The sequence below is a fragment of the Cyprinus carpio genome, chromosome B21 (genome assembly GCF_018340385.1).
Source record: "Cyprinus carpio isolate SPL01 chromosome B21, ASM1834038v1, whole genome shotgun sequence".
In the NCBI taxonomy this organism is placed as follows: domain Eukaryota; kingdom Metazoa; phylum Chordata; class Actinopteri; order Cypriniformes; family Cyprinidae; genus Cyprinus; species Cyprinus carpio.
The window spans coordinates 18,507,920-18,527,358 of NC_056617.1; the positions used below are offsets into that span (position 1 = coordinate 18,507,920).

Here is a 19,439-nt window from a genome sequence, read left to right on the forward strand (position 1 = left end):
AATTTAACAGGCATGTTGATCTGCCAGTCGCCGGTCTATCCAACTAATCGATTTAATCGTTATTAAAATAGTTGTCAATAATTTAGTAATCGATTCGTTGCTAAATAATTTTTATTTGCCGTAAGCGGCTCATTTCGTGCATATTTTAAATCTGCGGTGACCAAAGTGTGGCAGTAATGAGCCACGAGTTTTTACTCATCAGTACAGCGGAGAAGTAGCGACTAGCCAATAGCTGGCCTCGTTTTATGCACGTGCTTCCCGCACAGCGTCTCTGCAGCCTTGATGGGTGAGGCAGGCGGCAGTGGAATAAGCTCGAGAAAGAAAAAGAAAAAAGCGGAAGATAAAACTAATCGGACGAAGTCATCCAAAATGTGGGAGCACTTTACTCTTAGCCTTCAAAAAAAGAAGAGTAACCTGTAAACTGCGGCTGTTTTTCTGCGGCAGGAAACATATCCTGTTAAACATTTGGACATGTTGACCTTTTTGCACTGCAATGCAAAGTTTTTCTCAAATAATGAGTGAATAGTGTTCTGCCTCATTTCCCACAGGTAGTTTAATTCCTGTCAGTTCAGGCATAAGCGGTTTTGTTAACATTTTATCGCTTTATTACATTTTTTGAAATTTGCACTGTTATAAACGACCACTACATATTAAATCCGATGAAAATCACAGTGTGCAGACTTTATTTGTGCAGATCTGCAGTACAATGTTGTTTGCAAATGTTAAGTCGTAAAAGCTGATAACATTGCTTTTTAACAATTAACATTTAAAGCTTTGTCGATTTACCAGTTCATAATTCAGTCTTGCAGCCTAATTATGACTGAATGAGAGAGGTTAATGTTTAAATGTATTTGAAATGCACTTTTTTTTTCTAAGTATTCACTGCTCTTTTTCACACAGCAGGTGTTTTGTGTGTGTCCAATTTTTTTTCTGGACAACCTTCTGATGGATTTACTTTAAATTTTACTTTAAAATGTGAGTTCATTCAGGTTTGATGCCATTGGCCTTTATTCGAAGGATTTTTTTACAATGTTCACAGCATAAGCTATAAAGCTGTTTCCAGGTATATCTGTGTGTTTACAGGAAAAAAATAATAAAATGCAATTTACTGCTTTTATTCTGTTTTATTCTTATTCTTCGTGAAAATATGCTCTGAAAGATTCCTTAATAAGCTTTGTTCGGGGATCTTAAACTACTTTAGACTGCCATGGTGAAAAACATTATTTGAAATCTCCTTGTGAAAGTTGCTAGAGTATGTATGGGTCAGTGTTTTGATGAAAGAGTTCGACAAAGGATAACCAACACATATGTTTTTGATGAGGATATGACAATGCAAAATGGTTATTAAAATCTCTAAAAAGTCTATGTTGAATGATAAAGACCCTTTGTTAATAATTTACTTTGGGAAAAAAATGGGCAAAACTAAAATATAAGTACATAAACCGATTCATCGATTAATCGTAAAAATAATCCACCGATTAATCGATTATCAAAATAATCGTTAGTTGCAGCCCTACGCCGGTCTATCATGACGATGCCGTTTGCAGATTGTTTATCACTCAAACTCTTTTCGTTGCTGCAGATGAAATATAAAGTATATTTTTGAATCAGGTTAGACATTGATTATTTATCACTCAAACTCCTTTCTCTGCCTGTCTTGTCAGTCTCGCGTATCCGCCATGTTTGTAGTTTTTAAACACTTTTTATGTGTGTTTGTAGTTCTGTTCGAATCCTCGTCCACCGCGCAATGTGATGCGCATCGATCTGCACTTTGAATTTTAATCTCAAGTATTTGACCATCCGGGAATCTCTGGCATATGCTTTTCAACATACTATGATTTGGGACATAATAATTCTGTTTTCTTCTCTACATAAGAAACTAAAACTGCCAGTAGTTGGTAGTAAATGTCTTAATTAGAGTCAGTCAATCATTCATTCATTCATTTGATTTGTTCAAACGGCTGATTCATTCAGGAGTGAAGTAGATGGTTCTTTATGAATGGTTCATTGAATCTTTTGGCTTGTTCGACTTGAAGCGGATCGTCACCATCAGATCGATCGGTGTGAGACATTAAAGTAGCTATAGGATGCTGTCTCAGAGTTTCAAACACTGTTAGAACGATAACGTTTTTCTCTGAGTGATGGATGAGGTTTGTTTTATGTAAATGCCCCTCTGAATGTCCTGCGGCTCGGTTGTTTTATTTGCATCAGTAAATGAAACATGACCACTGCAATAGTAAAGAAAATGATGAATGAAAATTAGATACAAAAGGGAGGGGGGAAATCTTTTAAAAATCTGTAAAACACATGCAAAATTATTTTTTTTATATTATTTTTATTTTCAAAAACAAATGCAATTAATTTGCTTTTTGGTGCTTTTTACAATTTCAGTCTCTTTCCAAGCAACCCATAACAGACTGCCTCAGAAGAAATTAATTAAAATGTCACAATCATTATATATAAATAAATAAATAAGAATAAATTAAATAAAAACAATAGCAACAGTAAAAACAATACACACGCATACATATATTAATATATACACACACACACACACACACACATTGAAATGAACAAATAATATGAACAAATAAATAATGAATAAAATTAAATCACATTCAATCAAATAAAGTTAAATACCACCTGCCAAATTCTTCAATCTTAAAACCTTTTTAGATTGAATACATGTGTGTGCATGTTAATAATTATTTTTATGTATAAATATGTGTGTGTGTGTGTGTTGTTTTTTACAATGATCATAAATCTTAATTCATAAATTAGTTTTTGGAGAGTTGCACCAGGTGACTTGCTAACCTCAACACACATTAATCAGAGTCTATGATGATATTAACATTATAAATCTTTTTTTTTTTAAATCACGTTCATCACAGAAGAGTTATATTCAGTCTATTGAATGTGCAAGCTGTGTGTTATTAATGTATCATTGAGTAAATGAACAGATAGGACATGGTTGTGTGAGTTATCAAAGGCTCAGTTGTTACGTGAAGTGATCAGCAGTGAGAAGGAAACATGGGAACGAAAACAAGAGCAGAATGCAGGTTTGTGGTGTTGTGTTTCCTGTCAGTCTGCAAGACGTCTGGGCCATCGACTGACAGTCAAGCCTCGAAGATTCACCAGACTTCTGCAATCAGAAGATCATGCTGTGTTTCTCCAGCATCTCTTACTCAATCTCTCACGAAGAGCTCAAGGTGTTTCCTGAAGTTACAAGATCAAAAGTCTGCAGAGACAACTGTAAGACTTCCTGAAAAGTGTAAACAGCAGTTGCGTAACCGTAGAGTAAAGCCTCTTTCACACTGCGATTCCGGAAATTGTGTCCCGGGATGGTTTGATTTTGGTTCATTCACACTGGCAGTGATTTTCTGGAATCTGTGCGTGCGTTCACACAAATCCCGTGAAGATCCCGTGAAGATACATGTGACATTTGGATGTGAGGTGTAATGTTCCACTAAACTGGTGACTTTCAGATTCAGCGCAGATCGTAAGGAGCTCCCTGATCTCTGCTTCATTCCTGTTTACACTTATTTTTTTGTTGTGAATGTTTATCTGCCTTCGAAACAACCATTAAAAGACTACGACGCACTCTTTACGGCACTGGTCCTGGCTTTTGTTCATACAGCAATGTTACTAGGTTCCTAAATTGCATTCTGTGTGAACATGTTTGCGTTCACACAGATTGCAATTTTCCGGAATCAGTACGCAGTGTGAAAAGGGCTTTTAATTTGAATTAATTCAGTGATTCAATGCGTCTGTGCAGCATCTCTGTAAAGTGAAGCTGTGAATGTAATTATTTCAAAAACAGTGACATTATCACCTCGTTGCTTAGAAATATAAAGCAGTTTTCCAGTATGCAAGACATTTTATTTATAAAATTCTGGGGGCAGGAGCTGAACACAAGTTTCTGTGCTCCTGAATGGAAAGGGGAATCGGATACCTGCTGTTCAAAAGTTCGGAAACCGTAAGATTTAAAAATATATATATATTTTTAGTTTCTTATGCTCAGCACAACTGTTGATAAATATATATATATGACAGCATCAAAGAAACAAAAAATACATCTAAGCATAACATCAGCATATTAGAATGATTTCTGAAGGATCATGTGGCACTGAAGACTGGAGCAATGATGCTGAAATTTCAGCTTTGCATGACAGGAATAAATTATATTGTAAAGCATATTAAAATATAAAACCTTTATTTTAAATTGCTGTAATGTTTCACAGCATTATTTTTTCCATGTTTAGATCCTGTAAATGCAGCCTTGATGAACATAAGAGACTTTAAAACCTCTACGGACACCTCAAGTATTATATAAAACAATAGAATTTTCAATAATAGAAATTTGATAACCATGTTTGATGGCATATTAGTCCTTTTAACTGAACATTTTAACTGGACTGGTAGTGGTGCTTTTTTGGTCATTCAGTGTATCTGAATACGAATTCTACTAATAAGAACTATAAAACACACTAAGGATTACTAAGGATTAATGAGCTGCTGGATTCATGAATATTAATCAGGTTGTGTGCGTTCGCTCAAACTGATTTGCTGAAATCAAAGCAGGGACGATAATAAGTGAGCGCCAGCCAATGAGATTGCCGTTTGGGCATTAGCTCCGCCCACTACCGGAAAACCCGGCAGTTCTTAAAAGCTAAAGAATTCCAAAGGAACGCCGTTATTTTGACAGAAAAATACAGTAAAGAATATTGTTTACATGTAGAGCATCAATTCTCTCTCTCTCTCTCTCTACGTGTGTGTGAGAGAAAGCGATGGCGAGTTGTGTGCCTTCACACTAGAGTTTACGGTACGTCAAATACAGGTGCGTTGCACATCTATTCAAATGAACTGAAAACCAGCACAGATCGCCTGACGGAGAGTGAAACTCTGAAGCGCTCAGTTAGTGTGTTCAGCGAGTAAAAATATATCTGTGCTAAACTTATACTTAGCCTCAAACTCACTCACTGGGGAGTAAAATCTGAGAATTTATTAGCCATTGGCTAATATTAGACATCATTTAGTCGCCCAGAATGAAGATTTAGTCACACATGCGAGTGATTTACTCACAATGTAGAGTGTTGTTATGACAAGCTGCGCACAGTGCATGCACATGAAACACTTTGAACCAGTTTCTGCTCACAACTAAAAAAAGGCATAATGGCATTTTCCACTAAAATATTTTAGCGCTGCAGTTTACGGAATCTCAATGCAGTTATAAAATGCTTGTCGGTCGGTATTTTTAATATCCTTGTATCAGAGGCGGCCCGGGGCTTTGCTTCAGTGTAATGAAGTCAGAGCGACCTTAAACTGTCAAGCAGTGCACGTCTTGTTTCCTGAGGCTGTGCTCCAGAATCAGTGTTGTAGTTTGGAAAAATATGAAGGATTGAGTGTGCTGCATGAGAGCGGCTGGAAGCTTCCCGTGTGTGAGGGAGCATCTCTGTGGCTGCTGTTTGCACTGGAGGTCTAAATTTAGAGAATGACATCATGCAGCTCGGCCTCGTGGGCCGCTTCATATTTTCATCCACTTACAGCAGAGGAGATCTCTCACGATGGATGGTTTTCACTCTGCCTTGTGTGCTTTAGATCCGAGCTCACTCTACAGGAATTGTGTGTGTGTGTGTGTGTGTGTGTGTGAAGAGCTGGAAGAATAGCAGGAAGTGAAGTGTAGACCCTGTAGACGGTAACTCCCTAGTACTGGACATTAAGTAGATCCTGTAAAAATGGTGATTTTCACTGGAACACAAAAGAAGAATCTTTGGACAAACTTATTAGAGTGAATGGAGTCACACAAAATCATCATATCAGTAGTCCATACAGTTCATGTGCTGTTTTCCCAGTCAGTGAAATTTAAGTAGCAGTGTCCAATTCTAGAAGTCTGTTTAAAGAATATTTTTTCATATTCATACTCTCATGAACTCAAAAAGTAAAAAAGTCAATCTAACCAGTAGCTCATTCTCTTTGGAGGCACTATGTTGTTAGAATAATGAATTAATAATAATAATAATAATAATAAACAATTAAAAATAATAATAAAAATAGCATTATTGTTGTTATTATTATTCTTATCAGCAAAAATAATATTATTATTATTTATAATAATATTTATTTTTTATTATAAATTTTTTTATTATTCATCACAATTTTTGTGAGCGGTCGCACTGGCGACTCATAAGTGCTAACGTTCTGTTACATTTGAGAAACATCAAATTATGAGCATCTATTGGCTTATTAGTCATTAATTTATACTTTTTCTCTATATTTTGAAATTACACATCATCAAGAAATCTGATTTTGTCAGAATTTTACACTTTTTTTGTGTATGAAGTAAGAAAAGTCCTAAAGTGCCTTGACAAACAAACTTTTCTTCAATTTGCTACTAAATCACACATAATCACTGAAGATGGTCAGTTCCATATACTAGAAGAATAATGGTTCATTTGGTACAATAGTGGAATATATCAATTTTCTATGTAAAAATGAGATTTTGCACCTGTTACTGTTGTTAATAAAAGTAAATTTTGTATGCATCTTAACTCAAGCTTAGTGCTTTACTGTCAAATCTGTATAAACAATAAAAAAAAAAAAAAAAAAAAAAAACAAGACATGAACATGTAATATTATTAGTAACTGCACTTATTAATGCAAAACAATAGTAATTTTATGATTAAATGATCTTTATTTTAATACTCCTGCACACCACCCCCAGTGCTATAGAGCAGGGTACTCAAGTTCAGAGGCCAAAGGGGCCACATTTAGACCACATAAAATGCGAAGGGCCACAATTTGAATCATAAGACTTTTTTTAAGGCAATATTTACAGTTTTACTGATTTAGAAATGCAGTTCATTGCTTATCTAAGTCTTGCTTGTCCTTGCCTTATTTAAAATAATCCTGAACATGAAAAAGAAAAAAAAATACACTTTTCAGATCATGAGTCATCAAAAAAAAACCAATCCTCAACACTACGCAGGCCTCCTGTGTTTCGCTGAAAGCCCTTATATGGTAATAGTGTGGCTTGTTTATGCAAATGACTAACCTAGATTGCTTATTTAGAATATTTTAAGTTCATTTCATGAATTTAACTTAATAATTTGTCACATTAGAACGAGGTTAAGAACAAATTCATATGCACAAATGTTGGTTCTCCAGTGCTTAAAACTGAATAAGCTCAAGTAATTTTACAGACTGCAGAAGCTTTTAATCAACATTTTGATAAGTTAACCTCATTTGATTTGTTTTTTCTAGTGAGCTGCTAGTGCATATTTTGATTAGCATGAAGAAACTGATGAATATCAAGCCTGCGGGTGAGGTATTGTCCGGGTGGTCTGAGTCCCAGGCTTGTCACTGTCACTCTTCTGAAAGCTGCAGAAACAGCGAGAGCCGTGGGCACACAGACAGTGTGCTCTCATTAGTTACAGCACAGACGCATTAATCAGCTGTGAGACGCCGCTGTCCTCCAGCACTGATGTGCTGTGTGTCTTAATGCCCCGCGCAGGCGAGTCGAGGCTTCTGAACCAGCAACCATGACACTCAACTCTTACACACTCTTTCAGACAGGAAGCACATCCTGTGTGTCTTCTGTTTACGCTCTCTACAGCCTCACCGCAGGTCTGTTCATGTGCTCAGGAAACATGGCTAAAGCAGGTTTGCAGGGGGATAGTTCACCCAAAAATTTTCATCATTTACTCACCTTCAAGTTGTCCCAAATCTGTGTGAGCTTCTTACTTCTGTTTCGCACAAAAGAGATATTTTGAAAAAATGTATGGAAAAAAATATAATGGCTACCGTCTACTGTTTGCTTGTCAACATTCTTCAAAATATCTTCTTTTAAATTCAACAGAAGAAAGAAACTCATAAAGGTTTGGGAAAACTTCAGGGTGAGGAAATGGTGACAGAATTACAATTTTTGGTTGAGCTATCCTTTTAAGCTCGTCACAGTTATTATTTTGACTGATTAATGATCATATAAATAATTTAGTGCTGTCAAACGATTAATCGCGATTAATCACATCCAAAATAAAAGTTTTTGTTTACATAATATGTGTGTGTGTGTGTGTACTGTGTACATTTATTATGTAAATATAAATACACACACATACAGTATATATTTACATGTATTTACATGTATATATTTATATTCATATTATATATAAATATATAAAAAATAAACATATACTATATGTGTGTGTATTTACACATAAATTGAATTATATATTATGAATTATATTGAAGCTTCATAAACATGTTGCAGAGAGTAGAATGACATGTTAATATTTTAATATTATTGTTTTTTTTAAAGTAATATATCAAATATTAAAGGTGCAGTGTGTGTTTTGTTTTTTTTTTCCCCCCTGAACACCCCCCTCGCTGCCATTGGTCAGACAAACAGATAGTCCCGCCTCATTGGTTGACTCAGTATTACTGAGCTGGCCTGCTCGAGGTGTTTAGATTTCTTTTTATTTTAATTTCTTATTGTGTAAGTTAATCACACAAATTACATTACATAAAAATCTCTACAATGCAACATATAATTTTAAAACTCTACCGAGTTGACCTGTCTAATATTTTCAGTTTTTTCAAAACATATATTTTACATTTTATTTTATTTTTTATAATCAAACCACATGAATGACTCACTGAGAGTTGACTGCATTAAGTGGAGACTAAAAACATACACACTGTTTTGGGGAACATTTAAACCACCTGAATATTATATTATTACATGTATTATAATGTACTAGGGATTTTTTCTGTGTGTGTGCATGTGTGATTTTTGAGAAAAAGTAAATTAATATAATAAATATGCTCTTCATGCATAATCTGGAGAAATATTTGCATCTGTTGCAGCTGGACAAAAAAATCTATTACATAGATGTGGAAAAAAATTTAACCTGAGATATGTTGTGTTGATGCTGTTTGCAAACATTTAAAGTGAGCTGCACCACCACTGCATTGCATGTCATTTCTGTATACACTTACTGTTCCCATTTGAATACATGTTAAGTGTTCAAATCAAGTACATACAGCGATGAAACCCTGCAGAAAAGCCGTCTTGGGATTCCGCTCTGAAGTCTTTCCCGTTGTGTGCTGCGTCTCTGATTCTGATCTGTGCCTGAAGCGAACCAAACTGAGCGATGATAGTCTGCTCAGAGGCAGCGCCTCACTCAGTCCTCGGGAAGCTCCATGTGCTGCGCTCCCATTGGCTGCCGCTGAAAGAGATGATGTCATGCTTGAGCTTCTGAGGCGAGCAGGCATGGGATTCAGACGCACTTCCCATTATATCTTCAGAGAAGAAGCGAGACCTTCAGTTTGTTCACGCAGCTGCAGCAAAAATGACATGCAGTGTTTTTAATGCAGTGTTTTGCTCATGCAATAGCTCTCTTTTGCTCATGCCACTGCAGAAGTGCGCACTAAAGAGCGCAACAGATCACACTGCGTGTGCAGAAGGAATACATTTGCATAGCGAGCGGATTTCACCATCCGTCTCCTCCAGCAGTGATTTACGCTCCCCGTCATTGTCATTTATGATCTGTGTTTGTGCACAATGGAGTTTGCAGAAGACGCTGGCTGTTGTCTGATCAATAAAGACGCTCGCGTTTCCTCTCTTCTCCTCCGCGCAGCCAATCGCTCTAATGCAGTCCCCCCATCCCACCCCACCCCCTCCCAGCACAGGTGATGTCATGCTTTTCTGCCGGGCTTCTCTCCGTGCCTCTCACTCCTAGACGCGCCGTCTTCAGTGGCAGAGCGTCCAATCGATGTATGTGTCTCGAGGGAGAGTCTCTCCGGCCAGGGATGCGCGCTCGGAGGCTGGATGAAGCAGCGGGACGAGCCCCAGAGCCGGATTCTGCCGTTCTCCCCAGAAAGCGTCTGCATTGGGCTCGGTCTCCAGTGCAGCGCGGGACCAGAAGGGTGCAGACGCGTAGAGTTTTCTGGACTCCTGGAGTTGTGCTCGTGTGAAGAGGAAGTTTGCGGAGTGCTGATGGGTCTGGACGGGGTTCTGTAGGAGTGAACAGAATTGATCCTGCGAGGCTCGTTTCTGGCGATCCCTGATGACACGGATACTGCGTGATTCGCTCGTTCTTTGACATCACGGCCAGGTCAAGTGTTTATTCGTCTGGATTCTCAGATCAACTCGCTCTCGTTTTTCTCGTTCGCTGGAAAGTTTCCCTCTCTTGTTGGGAAATGGCTTTCCTCGTCCGTTGCTATGCCAACTGCTTGCAGCCATGGTCCTCCAAAGTAAGTGATGTCATAATTGTGGTGTGTTTTGACTGCGTGTATGTTTGTGCTTTGGTGTGGATATGCATGCGGTTTTCCTTTCTTTCATCATGCATCGGCTGCCAGAGACAATTCACTGATTCTCATGAATCGATGAAGGCTTGAATGCATCCCATATCACGGGATATCCTGCATGCAGTGAATATCACAAGTCAGATGTGTAGACGACACAGTTTCACCAGTTCTGAGCATCAGTCAGGTGTCTGTAAGTGTGTCATTTCTGAGTGTTTCCCAAGCACTCCCCATCTGCCATTGTTCAGTCAAACTGATAGTCCCGCCCCAAACTCGTGTGATTGGGCCGCTCAAATAAACAGAACAATATTCTGAAAGCATGGCAAAGTCGCAGCATTTCACTCATCATAGTGAAAGTCAAGCTGCCAAAGACTAGAACTCTGAACTGTCCGAATGTTAAGCAAAGCACACGTTCAGTAAGAGAAACACTGGTTTTGATTGGATGGTGAGAAGTGGGCGTGTCACACAGTGGTCAGAGTCTGAGTTATTACGATGATTATGAAGAATAACATGCAAAGTCAGAGGCGTTTGTGCTCTGATGGATTTATAGAGGAACTTTCCCACCTCTGAGCTGGAGAGAGAATTAATTGCAGCAGTGGTTGTTGGTTTCCCCTCTTCACGAAACTCTGTTTCAACATGCAGTCAAGTCCAAACTTTACCAACACGTGTCTGATCTGCGGTCGCTGGACACAAGCAGTCTCTTCAGTGATGATTCATGACAGGAAGCTGCTCTAGTGCTGATGCTGCTACAGTACAGCTGGACATGAATGGAGTGTGACAGGGGTGTCTGCCTGGTGTTTGTCTTCATTATAAGAGCTTACAGGCGTCTTTGCACATTCACTTTTCACTCTGCTGTTACTCATTTACTAATGCTGTGAACACTGAGACTATCGTATGTGTTTTATGCATTTGGTAGACTAGGTCTAAACAGAAAACTCACTCATAATTCACTTGCCCTTGTGTTGTCAAACCCGATCGACCTGCTTTCTTCTGTGATACACAGATGGAGTTTAGCAGAATATGAGCAAATTATAGTTCACTTTCGTTTTGTCATTGTGGAACGCAACACAGTATCAACAAAATCATGTATTTTTATTGCAATCCAACATAATTAAATATTAAAATAATCATGAAAAATGCAGAACAACCTGAAGTTACTGACACATTAGGGGCCATTCACAAACAGCACATTTTTTATTATAAGAAATGTGGTCACATTTTAGTTTTAGTCTCACTTTAAACTAAATAACTAACTATCTACGACTTTTAATTAAATTAATTAAAATTAATTTGCTGGTAGTTGTTTGTTTAGCTATGGGACTGAATTAAGGGATTTACAATTTGGTCATGCAGAATAAGACAATATGTCCTTAATAAGTACTAATAAACAGCCAATATGCTAGTAATATGCATGCTAATAAGCAACCAGTTAATATTGAGAATTGGTCCCTAGACTAAATGGCTACCCAAAACGTGCATAAAATTCTGCCACAAAATAAATTAAAAAAAGGGGTGAAATCTGTAATATAGTAATGTAATATAGTGAAAGTCTCTGAAGACTTACATTGTCAATCTAACTAAAATCTATTACACAGAGGATTTACAGGTTTGAATAACATGAGGCTTGGGTGAAATGTGATCTGTTTAATGTATGTAGGTGACGTTATTTTCTAGGGCTCGCGATACGATGCATATCACTGTACGTGTCTCGATTCCTTAGAGTTCATCATAATCAGAGTTTGCACCATTTATTTCTCCTTTTTCCGGTTTGATTCTGCTGTCTTCAAACATACATTTCTTTTCTTCTCCATTCGTGATTTACAGTTGATGTTCAGGAGGCTCATAGCGTTCCAGTGATTAGAGCTCCACTCGTGGCTTGCTGTGATATGTCCGAACTGGAAGATCTCCATCATTCATAATTCAGGAGCCGATAATTGGCCTTCAGCTTTGTGTCTCGGCTGCACTCTCCGGCTCCATTAGTATCCCGGGGTCTGGCCATCTTTGAACTTGGCAGCCAACCGCCTGGCAGTGTTATTTAAGGCCTTCTAAAGCTATTTTCTCCTCTATACTGTCCATGGTCGAGTGTCAGGGTTTTAGTTCTCAAATGTCAGGTGCTCTCACGTCCTGTTGGAGGCTTCCTTCAGACTAATAAGAGCCTGCATCGACAGTCCACTCTTTAAAATAAAGGTTCTTTTTTGGTGTCCATGGTTTCATGAAAACCTTTAACATTCATGCAATCTTTCCATTGCACTAAAGGTTCTTTAAGTGCATTGCTGTGAAATCCCCCTTAAAGAACCTTTATTTTTAAGAGTGTTTTAAGAGGGATGCTGGACAGGACCAGGCTGTTCTCCATGCAGATATCATTAGAAAAAAATTATCTAGTTAAGTTGCTCAGAGGAACATTTCTGTCCGATTGAAAGAGGCTATACAGACCTTGACTACTCTGTTAAATGTTGGAAAAATTGTAAAAGCGCTGAATACCACCACTTCCACAGCTGATTTCAGAAGTACACATGTGCAGTGCTTGTCACGTCTCTTTGGTTTTTAAGAGTCATGCGCCATGAGCGTTGCATTTTCAAGGCACTGTCAAGATAAAAACAGTCTTAGGTACACAGACGTATCCTGTGTTAAGGCCCCAGATCGAAAACGCCACTTCATGCGGGCACGTTTTGATAAGAATGCATGTGATATCATGCAAACCAGTGTTATTATTTAGATGCTATTATAGTTTTTATTAATATTTACATTTTAATGTAAAATACATTTATTTAATATTTCATCTGTTTCTCACACAAAGTTACTATATGCATTTACATGTATGCATTTAGCAGATGCTTTTATCCAGAGTGACTTGCATTGCATTGTATTCAAGGTATATATATGATTAGTTTATTTTTAAATCATTTTAGGTAATTTTAGTTTGTGCCATTTTTATTTGTTTTGTTTGATTTCTATGTATATGGTATATATATATATATATATATATATATATATATATATTAACACACACACACACACACACAGTGGTGTGAAAAAGTGTTGGCCCCCTGTCTGATTTCTTATTTTTTGCATGTTTGTCACACTTTAATGTTTCGGATCATCAAACAAATTTAAATATTAGTCAAAGATAACACAAGTAGACACAACATGCAGTTTTTAAATGAAGGTTTTTATATAATTAAGGGAAAACAAAATCCAAAACTACATGGTCCTGTGTGAAGAAGTGTTTGTTTGTTAAAACTGTGGTTTATCACACCTGAGTTCAAGTTCTCTAGCCGCACCCAGGCCTGATTACTGCCACACCTGTTCACAATCAAGAAATCTCTTAAATAGGACCCGCCTGACAAAGTGAAGTAGAGCAAAAGATCCTCAAAAGCTAGACATCATGCCAAGATCCAAAGAAATTCAGAAACAAATGAGAAAGAAAGTAATTGAGATCTATCAGTCTGGAAAAGGTTATTAAGCCATTTCTATAGCTTTGCGACTCCAGTGAACCACAGTGAGAGCCATTATTCACAAATGGCAAAAACATGGAACAGTGGAGAACTTTCCCAAGAGTGACCGGCCGACCGAAATTACCCCAAGAGCACAGCGGCGGCTCATCCAAGAGGTCACAAAAGACCCCACAACAACATCCAAAGAACTGCAGGCCTCACTTGACCTCAGGTAATATCAGTGTTCATGACTCCAGCATAAGAAAGAGACTGGGCAAAAATGGTCTGCATGGCAGAGTTCCAAGACCAAAACCGCTGCTGAGCAAAAAGAACATAAAGGCTCGTCTCAGTTTTGCCAGAAAAGCATCTTGATTATCCCCAAGACTTTTGGAAAAATACTCTGTGGACTGACGAGACAAAAGTTGAACTTTTTGGAAGGTGTGTGTGTCCCATTATGTCTGGCGTAATAATAACACCGCATTTCAGAAAAAGAACATCATACCAACAGTAAAATATGGTGGTGGTAGTGCGATGGTCTGGGGCTGTTTCGCTGCTTCAGGACCTGGAGATTTGCTGTGATAAATGGAACCATGAATTCTGCTGTTTACCAAAAACTCCTGAAGGAGAATGTCCGGCCATCTGTTTGTGACCTCAAGCTTAAGCGAACTTGGGTTCTGCAGCAGGACAATGATCCAAAACACACCAGCAAGTCCACCTTCTTCACACAGGGCCATGTAGTTTTGGATTTTGTTTTCCCTTAATAATAAAAACCTCCATTTAAAAAATCAAGATGTTGTGTTCACTTGTGTTATCTTTGACTAATATTTAAATTTGTTTGATGATCTGAAACATTAAAGTGTGACAAACATGCAAAAAATAAGAAACCAGGAAGGGATAATAAAAAATGTAACTGTTGTCTTAATCTGTATGTCAATCTTTAAAAATAAAGTTATTGTTCAAAAAAAAAAAAAAAAGAAATCAGGAAGGGGTCCAACACTTTTTCACACCACTGTGTGTGTGTGTATATATATATATATATTATTGCAGATTGATTTCTTTTAATACAAGGTAAACTAACTTGGAAAAAAATAACAAAAAATTATAAAAAATAAATAGTAGATAAAAAATTAATTTAAGTTTTTTTTTTATATAGATTTTGGGTTTTTATAGATTATAGGTTTCATTTACTTTAAATGTTTTTCATAGTTTTAGTTTTAGATACCTATAATAATAAACACTTTCAGTACTAAGCGACTGCAGTGTAAACAGATGGAAATCTGATACATGACTTAACAGAAATACCATCCTGCTTGTACTTCGCACATTAGTTTAGCCTCTGAGTCAGTCGTGATATGTGAATCCATCATTACACTTCTGTACGTGTGCCATTTCTTAACATTTACCAAACCCGATGGTGAAATTTTTGGAGGCTCTGACCTTTGTTTTTGTTGTGTTTTGCCGATGGTCACGCTTTCACTCATAGATTTTCTTTCAGTCAGCAGATCTGGTGTGTAACAGGGAGTGGATGTAAGCTGCTCTCTCAAAGTGCAGCATTTGCCTTGACTCATAATTTAACGATGGAACAGAACGTGTCGAGGCTAATGCTGAGTGTATTGATCCTAATCGCCTAACCTTCCTGTCCACATGACACCCTAAACCTCCCAGGATAGAGCAGCTAAAAGCTCTCAGCATCTGTTTAAATAATATTCAGATGTTAAGAGCACATCTTTTATTTGAAAGAAAGGTAAGGTCGGCATTCGTCTGTTGCTTGCTCTGTGAAATGACTCCACTTGTAAAGAGTGATGCTTTGGACTGAATAGTTCTGAGTTCACAACAGCAGCAAGGCAAACTGTAAAACCGATTGCAGAAAGATGGCCTGTTCTCATCAAGAACGTGGTTTTCTCAGGCCGTATATAAGTTAAACATTGGCCTTCAGTTCTTCAGTGCCCATTATAGACATCTGTTTCCATTAATATACGCTTTGTTTTTCGCTCATACATAGAAGGACAGTGTTCCCTTTATAAAACCTCGGCAGCAGACACATGCTGGTGTGTACTCGGTGTGTTCGAGACACATCTGTGATTCCCATCCCGAATCATTAGCTTTTGATCTTTCTATACTTGTTGTGTGAAGGCAGATGGGATCAGATCAGCCTTAATCATGCCATGAGTGCGTGACGTCATGCAGTTGATTGTGGATTCAGGTTGGAGGTCTGACATCGAGTGTCTCTGTAAGGAAGAGCTTGGGCTTTGCTTGTGGAGCGTACGGACAGGGCAGGGTGCCATATGGCTGCTCTGTTCACAGAGCTCACATGGTGTAAGTTTTCACCTTGTTTGCCCCTGGATAGCACTACCTTAAATACAAACATACCATCTGTCTGTCTGTTGTGCCCATGCAAAACGTTCTGGCATGATGAGTTGTTGTAGGTGGTTGCTGAGGTATTGCTACGCAGCTGCTTAGATGTTTAAGCTGTTATTACTGTAAAATGTAGTTGTGTTTTTTCCAATAAAACATTCTGTTTCTTAGAAAAAGCATGGAGCCCCTTAAATGGATGGTTCAACCAAAAATAAACATTCTGACATAATTTACTCTCCCTCAAGTTGTTCCAAACCTGTACGAGTTTCTTTAAAAAAGATATTTTGAAGAATGTTGGTAACCAGTTTCTGGTCTCCATTGACTCCATAGTATTTGTTTCCATACTGTGGAAGTCAATGGGGACCTGCAGCTGTTTGGTGCGTCTGATCACTTAGTAAAATAGCAGGGCATTCTCCTCAACAGCACACGTGATTCATGTCTAGTGTAATACTGTGTTTAGGGGTGTGTGTGTTGGTTTGTGAAGGTCAGTGTTGGTCTGGTTCAGTCAGAGTTTAATGCGCAAGCTGCAGGGCTCTCTTCTGCTGTAATAGCATTAAACATGCGCTGCATTGATCATAGCTGCACACTGTAGGGCTCATTTATGAGAGCGCTCGCTCCCGGCGAATAAGTGGAGGAAGAAGCGTCTAACATGATTCAGCCTCCATTCACATGCAGCACTAATGCAGCTGGACACCAGGCCTTTTTGTGCGCAGTTTGTGTCCGAGTCCTGCTTCATGATCCGATCCGAGATCTGCTTGTGTTTGTGTCACTAAATCATTGATGTGTGTATTAATGGAGCATGTGTGAGCTGCTGGAGATAACAAAAAAAGTCTCATCCCTCATTTTTTCCCTTAATGTGAAATATGTGTGAAATAGATTAATTCAGTATTGATAATTTACTGTTAAATCAAAATGGGCTTTTCTCATTTATATCTATTATATATATTATTCTCTGTATTTTGGATTTTTTAAACCAACAAACACCATAAACCTGCTTACTTTCACTTGCTGTAGTGTTGCATATGCAACAGTGATACCTCAGTGCAAATGAAGTGGTAAACTATGAAAAAACATTTTTTTTAATCTTGTATCAGTGATTTTATAATGTCTAAGTATAAATCCAGCAGCAAAACCTATTATTAGTGAGTTGAATGAGCCCATTAGTGCCCCTCTTCTGCCATCTAGTGGTTATAATGGTAATTTCAGGGAATTTACTGCAGGAATATAGTAATTTTTTTACCTTTAAGCTATTATAGCGCCAACTTTTCCCCGATCTCAATAAAATTTTGCATGCTTGTTTAGAATCATATGATGCATTAACTATTTTTGGCCTAGACATTGATGTTGACCGTAAAGCCCAGGACCAGTTCCCAAAAATAGATTTTTCTAAAATACCGTTTTTGAATCCAACACATACTTTTTGATACGCACTTGAACCCCTAATATTAATAATCCGCACTGGTTAATAACAACACCACTGTGAATCAAGCTGTTCAGAGATGCTGAAAACATGAGCTGCTCATGTGTACATGAAAACAGTGCTGCGTTTGCATTGCATTGCATTGCAGCCTTTTGCCATTTGATAAGCGCACCAAGCACATCGCAAATTAGATTTTATGACAGATGCTTCGTCAAATCGATATATATCGCAGAACACAACAATAGAGACATTGTTGTTATGAGAAGTAAAAAAAAAAATAAAATTATTCTGAAACTGTGATGCCCGACTTGTACATGTGAACTTTATTTACACCTTAATTCAGGTAATGCAGCTTGACATTTCTGCTTTCAAACTCTCTGTCTGCTGTTTTACCCTTTTTACTGTTTTATTAAGACCAGCATTTGCCCTGGATATTGTTTTCACTGGCATTTAAGGGCATTTTTTAATCTAATACTAAACCATCACTATCATCAAACACATAAAATGGTAGAAAACACACAGAGGGCATCACACACACATCGTCCTGTTGAAGTGGTGGTCAGTCTGAATGTTATCTAGTCTAGACGTGAGCGTGGTGGGATGCATGAATAATTCAGTGGAGTTCCCACAAGGACAATATCTCTCAGCACCCCTGAGTTATGTCCCATAAAGCCCTTCTCATAAAAACATCTCTTCCTTCTTAATAAGCCGCAGTATGCGTATCTTTGAGTATTACAGTGAGGCTCAAACACACTGTTTATGTGAATACCATGCGTTTCCATCCAGCTGAGCCTGCATCAGTGCGTCAGTCGTGTGTGAATCCTGGAGTCTGGCTTATTCATATTTAATCTCCCGGCATCATTAATTGAGGTACCAGGGAGAGACCCTCGTGTGAGCGAGCACAGTACGACTGCAGCAATTAGCAGCGCCTCTCGATTGCCCTTATGCCACCGTTACGAATCACGGATGCCCTTTACACATCTGTCCGGCTCATTCACAGGATGAAAGGCCTGACGCACCAGCGCTCTCATCAACAGCTCCTCTGCTGAACTCTTGATCAACTACGTGATGATTTTACATGGAAAAGTGTAAGAAAAGATGATAAATATTTGCTTTTGTAACACATCCTAAGGTTTGTGGGCGGAGCAGTACACACCACAAGTGCTCAGGCTCGTTTATAGTACACATTTTATTCAAACCCTTTCCGCTCTGTGTGTGTGTGTGTTGCTTCTCTCCCCTGCTATAAATGGAAAGCGCTAAAAGAGCTTCAGATGATGCTGTTTATTTTAACAACAGTTGCACAGTTAAACACTGTTGCTAAAACACTGCAGGAAACGAGAATGCAGCAAATGCATGAATTACTTTTGCATAAATTTTTTTTATCCATCACACATATGACTCTGACATATCTAACATACCTGGTTTGTGACCTGTTTTTCTCATCTACATATAGCATGATTAATCAGCATGTTAAGAGCATTTCATGGTAAACGATGTTACACTTAAAATTATTTGCAGATGGCAAGGAAAGACAACAAAAATGTTGAAATTAATTGTTAAAATTTGTTTTCTATTCACGATGAGAGCATTTAGATTATTATGTACATTGTTTGTTTTCAGCTATAATTTAAGCAAAATATACAAATGACTTAAAAATGAAACCCTGAAGCTCCATGCAGTCTCTTTTCTCAGTCACACGGGTATCGCAATATAAAAATAATATCCTGATAAAACGTCTGATCTTAGCTTTTAATAGTCATATTTAATTGGGCTCAACTGATGAAACATCAGTTGCTTTGGCTCTTGTGGCCCAATATCCTCGTCTTTGCTGTTTAGTATTTTTTTTCCTTTGAAAAGCACTGCTGCTGCCCAGATAGAAATATAGAGGAAGGAAATATAGAGACCGGACCTCTTGAAACTTTAAGTAC

The 19,439-nt window shown here is 37.9% G+C and overlaps 1 protein-coding gene across 1 annotated transcript in view; it reads left to right on the forward strand.

Annotated features, from left to right (window-relative positions):
• Positions 1-19,439, forward strand: part of LOC109080673 (rap guanine nucleotide exchange factor 6-like) — an 86,106-nt gene that overhangs the window by 28,128 nt on the left and 38,539 nt on the right. The window lies entirely within an intron of this gene.